The sequence below is a fragment of the Convolutriloba macropyga genome, chromosome 7, assembly GCF_964194025.1.
Source record: "Convolutriloba macropyga chromosome 7, txConMacr16.3, whole genome shotgun sequence".
NCBI lineage: Eukaryota > Metazoa > Xenacoelomorpha > Acoela > Convolutidae > Convolutriloba > Convolutriloba macropyga.
This window is the reverse complement of record NC_134474.1, coordinates 36,368,768-36,376,238: the sequence shown is the minus strand read 5'-3', so window position 1 is coordinate 36,376,238 and position 7,471 is coordinate 36,368,768.

Below are 7,471 nucleotides of genomic sequence, written 5' to 3'. Positions count from 1 at the left end.
CTCCAATTGACGCCCAACATCAATTTGAATGCAACCAGGACATTAACAGATGACAACACCTTATCTCCTGCTATTGAACTCTATCGTGAGGAACACAAAACCTCATACAGTTGTTCATATTGTCGTTCTTGACAGTACTCATCTCAAAAGACGCACTTTTCAAGGAAGTACGAGACGGTCTATTTCAGATTGATAAACAACGTTGCACGGATGTCAACCATTACTAGCACCCCTTTTGGCATGAATTAGACATCTATTCAGGGTTTGCGTGTTGACGAGAGAGTAGAAAGACCGAAGTGAACCTAAATATCCGTTCTGGAAACGTTGAGCCTGACTTATCGGGGTAATGGGAGCACAATTTCTTTTTAGCAACCTGTTTTTTGGTTCTGCAAGCATCGCAAAAAGTTTAAAAAAATGAAGTACCTTGTAAGGATATAGTAAATAATCTGAAAATTTTCTCACAAAAACGCTAAGGGAAACCTAAACAAAATTGCTTAGAGTAATACGAGGTAAAATATATTCTCTTTCGTGGTCTAATCATTAGCGAGATCAACCAAGATATGCTTTTTTCCGCATGTAGAAACCGATTATCTAAATAGTTAAAATATATAGTTTTTCTGTTGAAACTATTGTTTCCGAAATCATTACTGCTGCAAAAAAAGAGAAATCTGCAAAATTTGCACATGACTCCAAAACTATTATTTAATCAGATCATGAAATTAAATATCAATATCTTTTTACTGACAAATTAGTTGAAGCGATTCCACAAATTCTTAATGTAAACACATGATTTTTCACAACTCATTTCACAACACAGTATTTGAATTACGCATTCAGCCAAATAAATTTAGACAAGAAACGTCCTGCCATTGCTATTTAATTTTTATTAGTGATGAATCAGCTAGAACTTACAGATTTATAACCTGTTACTATGGCCTAACAGACACTAGCAGCTTACCAAACAGGAAAACCTACCAACTGTTTGGTCTCAATAACACTCACTGGTTTTTAGAGGATAATTTTTTGGTAACATATTACTGTTCCTATATAATTATTGTTTTCCGTTGTTCACGAAAAGAACATTTAGAATTAGTATACAAAAGTCTTTAAAAAACAATGACGACAGTCTTATAAATAGTTTAATTAAGTGTCATATAGAATAAATCTTAAAATGAATTTTTAGGCTATAGAATTACCAATGCGATATCCCTCCACTGAAATTAAAAATCTGCAAGACCAACACTAATAGCAGCTTAGAGCCTTAACAAATTTTGAGTACTGTGCACCAAGTCACACAAGCAGCAGAGAATACACTATATAATCAAAAACTGGAAACCCGCATTAAATAAGACATAATTCGTTCTGGACTTAGAGCTGACAACGTTCTCCTACTCATTGAGAAACAGTTGCATTCGCATCGGGTATTCTTTATCAAAAATGGAGAACGCGTATTGCGTTAATTAGTCGGTTGTTCTGTAGAATTTTTTACATGCTACCTGTTTTGCAAAAATTACTCAAATTGCAAACCATGGAGCATAATTGTCTAAAATAAATGAACGCCGAATAATTAATTCCTGAAATAGAATATTAACACGTTTAGTGTACTGTTTACTAACATTTGATTTCGATATCGAGTACATATACATTTTGCTGGCTAAAATTGAGCTAGTAGACTATTTTTTGCAACAAAGAAATCAACAGTCCAAAGAAATTAACAAATAGATCAAAAATCTTGCGTTTACAACAAGTCGCCGCATTTGTGACGCGAATGCAGCAATTTACACAAAATCATTGCCATTAAAAATTTTATTGCAACACATTAACGCGATAAACAGCGAACATTCTATTTGCGCCATGAATGCTAGTAAAGCGAATAAATCCAATTTTTCCCTGACCTAATTTTTTTAACAACACAGAGTTTTCTAAAACTGTTTTTTACGCGTCGTTTTCCAACCTCCAACATATTCATAAAGAACCGAGACAATTCCATCAGCAACTAACAACACCACCAACGCCAATCGCTTAACTCTCCAATCGACGCCCAACATCAATTTGAATGCAATGAGCACATTAACAGATGACAACACCTTATCTCCTGCTATTGAACTCTATGGTGAGGAACACAAAACCTCATAAAGTTGTTCATATTGTCGTTCTTGACTTTACTCATCTCAAAAAGACGCACTCTTCAAGGAGGTACGAGACTGTCTTTTTCGGATTGATAAACAACGTTGCACGGACGTCAACCATTACTAGCACCCTTTTGGCATGAATTAGACATCTATTCAGGGTGTGTGTGTTGACGAAAGAGTAGAAAGACCGAAGTGAACCTAAAAATCCGTTATGGAAACGTTGAGCCTGACACATCGGGGTAGTGGGAGCACAATTTTTTTTAGCAACCTGTATTTTGGTTCTGCAAGCATCGCAAAAAGTTCAAAAAAATGAAGTACCTTGTAAGGATATAGTAAATAATCTCAAAATTTTCCTACAAAAACGCTAAGGGAAAACTAAACAAAATTGCTTAGAAAAATACGAGGTAATATATATTCTCTTTCGTGGTCTAATCATTAGCGAGATGAACCAAGATATGCTTTTTTCCGCATGTAGAAACCGATTATCTAAATAGTTAAAATATATAGTTTTTCTGTTAAAACTATTGTTTCCGAAATCATTACTGCTGCAAAAAACGAGAAATCAGCTAAATTAGCAGATGACTCCAAAACTATAAATAAAGCAGTTCATAAAAATAAATGTCAATTTCCTTTTAATGACAATTTATTGGAAGCGATTCAACAAATTTTTAATGTAAACACATGAATTTTCACAACTCATTTCACAACACAGTATTTGAAATTTACGCATTCACTCAAATAAATTTAGACCAGAATCGTCCTGCCATTGCGATTTCATTTTTTAGTGATGAATCAGCTAGAACTCACAGATTTATAGCCTGTTACTATGGCCTAACAGACACTAGCAGCTTACCAAACAGGAAAAAACTGCCAACTATTTGGTCTCAATAACATTCACTGGTTTTTAGAGGATAACTTTTTGGTAAGATATTATTGTAACTATATAATTATTGTTCCGTTGTTCACAAAAAGAGCATTTAGAATTAGTATACAAAAGTCTTTAAAAAACTATGACAACAATCTTATAATAAATTAAATAAGTGTCATATAGAAAAAAACTGAAAATGAATTTTTAGGCTATAGAATTACCCAATACGATATACTTCCACTGGAGTTAAAAGTCCGCAAAACCAATACTACTAGCAGCTTAAAGTCTTTTGAGTACTGTACACTATTTTTGAGTACTGTACACTATCTTGGTAAAATTGTCCCAATTCTTTCACCAAACTCAGCCAATATTAAGGAGACATACAGAACTTGTATATAATAACTTATAATTGCGTTAATTAGTCGCTTGTTCTGTAGAATATTTTACATGCTACCTGTTTTGCAAAAAATGTTGTCTTTGCAGACCATGGAGCATAATTGTCTAAAATAAATGAAACTTAATTCCTGCAATAGATTATTACCACATTTAGTGTACTGTTTACTAACATTCGATTTCGATATCGAATGCATGTTGCTGGCCAAAATTGAGCTAGTAGACTACTTTTTGCAACAATGAAATCAACAGTCAAAAGAAATTAACAAATAGAAAAAAAATCTCGCGTTTACGACAAGTCGCCGCATTTGTGACGCGAATGCAGCAATTTACACAAAATCATTGCCATTAAAATTTTCACTGCAACACATTAACGCGATAAACAGCGAACACTCTATTTGCGCCATGAAAGCTAGTAAAGCGAATAAATCTAATTTTTCCCTGACCTAATTTTTTTAACAACACAGATATTTCTAAAATTGTTTTTTACGCGTCGCTTTTCCAACCTCCTATAAATTCATAGACAACCGAGACAATTCCATCAGCAACTAACAACACCACCATAATTCAGTTAACATTTCTTGTTTTAGCTTTCTGTTATATATATGCGCTTCTACAAAAAAATTAAGCTTCAGATAATTTCATCGGCTTTTTCTGGTTCATAGTTTTTAGCTCATTTTAAAAGTATTTTTAGCTCATTTTAAACGAAATGGTATATGGTACTGTACTTGGGCCATTCTTAGCATCTACAATATCTCCAATTCAGTATGGGTCAATCAGCGAATCAATAAAGGGATAGAGACCCGCATGCGACGACAACGAAGCCTAAGCTACTACCACTACTACAATTTTAACCAATGGACAAATTTTAACCAATAAAATTAATCCAAGAACAAATAGTTTGTAATTCTTAAATAATATTTTGTAGTGCTATGATTGGATGAAATATTCAATAGATTACTTACATTAGAAAAGACGGACAGAAGGAAGAAAAATAAGCTAATTGAAAATTGTAGTGCAGATTGTTTTGAAGAAAGCAATAGGGTAGAACCACTAAGACACCCACAAAACCAACAGGACATCCGAAGACCTGAAATATAAAAGCATTAATGATTATTAACGAAACAACTTTTGCTATGAATTATATAATTATAAGATGGTGACAAGAGTGGGATGGTGACAGAAAAAAGTGGTTTAAAACAACTATGGCCGATTTGAAAACTATTGACGTTATTAACAACTACATATTTCTCCAAATTGATTTGACAAGATCACAGTTACTTTCATACGTTATTGATCCTGCCTCAAATAAACCTTATTTGATTCAAAAAAATTTGTTCACTTCTGACTTTGGTATTTTCATAGTTGATAAATCTGATTTCTAATATAATAAAATTATGTCGTCCCTGGATAAGTTATATCATCAAATAAACTTGCTGTCCAATAACACAGTTCATTCAAATTAAACATTTATTACACCTTTCTTCCTTTTCGTTTTTACTTCATGATAATTGGCTTTTGCGCAAATATTTGACAAAATGAAATTATAATCCCATTGAAAAAAAAAATGATTTAAAGATTATGCTTCCAACTCTTCAAGATACATTGTTGCAAGCCACAATTTATGGCTCCTTCGAATTATTTATTTCAAACAAATCAGTCATCTACTTCCAACAAACAACTTTAGAATTTCTGGCTTTATTGTGCCATGTTGATACGAAACAGATAATATTAGTTGTTACTGAGGATGCAAATGTGCAGCAACTAATAATTTTTCGGTTCATCACCACTTTTGAGTTCAATTTCTACAAAAACTTCTTTGAAAACACAGAAACCATCAATCTAGACGATTTGGATATCCAATACCTCTATCTTCATTGATCACAAACTTATATCGTACAATTCACATTTTGACCCCGTGCTCGCCATAAAAGAAAGTGACGGTGTAATCAAAAATGACAGATGTTGCGGCAACGGCTACAGCAATTGCAACAGCAATAACAGCCAGTATAACTCCGTCGACTGGTGCCCCTACGGTAAACCTTACACCATTTTCTGGTTCTCCTACAGAGGATTTTAGAGTCTTTAAAGAACAAATTGCATTAGCAAATTTTACAAAGTTCAATTGCATTAGCACAGCTTCCAGACGTAGGCAAAGTCAACTATTTGAAATTACACCTTACTGGAGGTGCTTTGAGCTATTTTCTTGAATTACCACCAGGCGACAAAAACACATTGGATAATGCTCTTGCAACATTGGAACGAAGATACTTCAGCGCAAATCAACTGGAACTTTATAAATTGAAATTTGAAGAAAGAAAATTTGACGAGTCAAAAGAAACACCAGAGGACTACTTAACAGATCTCACTAAACTTGCCAACATCGCTTTGGCGAACACAACTGGCACAGATAGATCTGGTGAACGTACTCGAAGAATTAGAGATGCATTCATCTCTGGGATGCCTACACAGATTCGCCTGAAACTGCTAATAAGACCAGATACAGACACGGTTGCAACCTTCTGCTCCCAAGTCTCTAAACGCCTCGTACTTAAGAGTGTTTTACCCGACGACGAATCGTCAAAAGCTTTCAATGTGGTCGATAATGCTGAAACTGATACATTGACAAAAGTGCTTAATTCCGTAGTGGAAGCACAAAGGGACATCAGTAAAACACAGAAACAGAAAGGACAACAAATGTCTCGAATGGAAAAGTCAATGCAGTTTAATTCTAGATCAAATTATCCAAGAACTCGAATACGAGATCGAGGACAAGGAAGATATTCACAGAATTGGATCCAGCGTAACCCAAATTGATATTACCGGGGTAATCTTCAAAACAAAACATACAGCTTCCAAAATAATAATTGGACACCACGCGGAGGCTTCAACAACCAGAGCTTTCAGACCGGGGTTCTCAGCAATCATTTGTCGAATCCGCGGACAACCAGGCCATATGCAGAGAGACTGCCTGGCACGACAGCCAGCACAACGCGGAAGTAATATTCCATTCGCAACCTTTTCAAATCAAAAAACTATCTACCCCTCAGCCGCGTGATTTTCTCTCTAACATAGTTACAAGAAACTCACAAGTAGTTCCAGCGCATGGTGATAATACTTTTTTATATACAAATTAATTTCGGTCCATTCTATGCAGACTTACTAATTGACACTGGAGCATTCTCCAGTGCCATGCCAAAAGAAGTTTTACAAAAAACTCAAAAACTATCTCCGGAAGCGATCATCAAGTTTAAACATCAATTCTCAAGCAGAGTGGGACTCGCCAACGGACAAAAAACTGAGGTACTTCATTCTGTAACAACTGAGATTCAAATCGCAGACTCAAAATTTGAGGAAGTTTTTTTAATCTTAGAACATATGACCTCACCATTATTGGGGAACCCCTTCTTCAAAAAGAACAATATTGTTCTTCATCCACATAGGGGCCTTTTATACTTACCAGACCTCACGCTAGGCCTCAAAGACAGTAAATCGAACAGATCTGGGAAGAGAACTTTTGTGTTGTGTACACAGAACAAATTTACTCTGAACAGCAACCAACAAGAAGTGGTGGACTGTGAAATAACTGATTGTGATAACTGGGTCAAAGAAAGTATCGGAATAATTGAACCCTCCGTTATGTTTGAAAAGAAAACCGGACTATGTGTTATGTCATCACTAAGTAAGATTGATTCGCTTGGCAGAGCAAAAATTGGGATAATAAATTTGATGCCAACAAAAACAACAATATCAGCCCGAATTAGAATAGCTAAATTTCAAATACTAACATCATAGCAAGCAGCATATCTACTGCCTATTCATCCTTCAATCTTAGAAAAACAAAATAATATTAGTTCATTAATTAAAGAAAACAAAGAGGGACATCAAAAACTTTTTAACGACGGGTTATGGCTTCCAACACCTGAAAACTGCCCCGACGGATCAAGTCTCAGTGGAAAACAAAAAACATTTTATGAAACCAACCGCTCATTGAAGCGAATGGAAAAATTAGGTCCAACACATGACGAAGAAAGCCGTGCAAAATTTCTTGAGAAATTTAATTGGACAGATTCAGCTT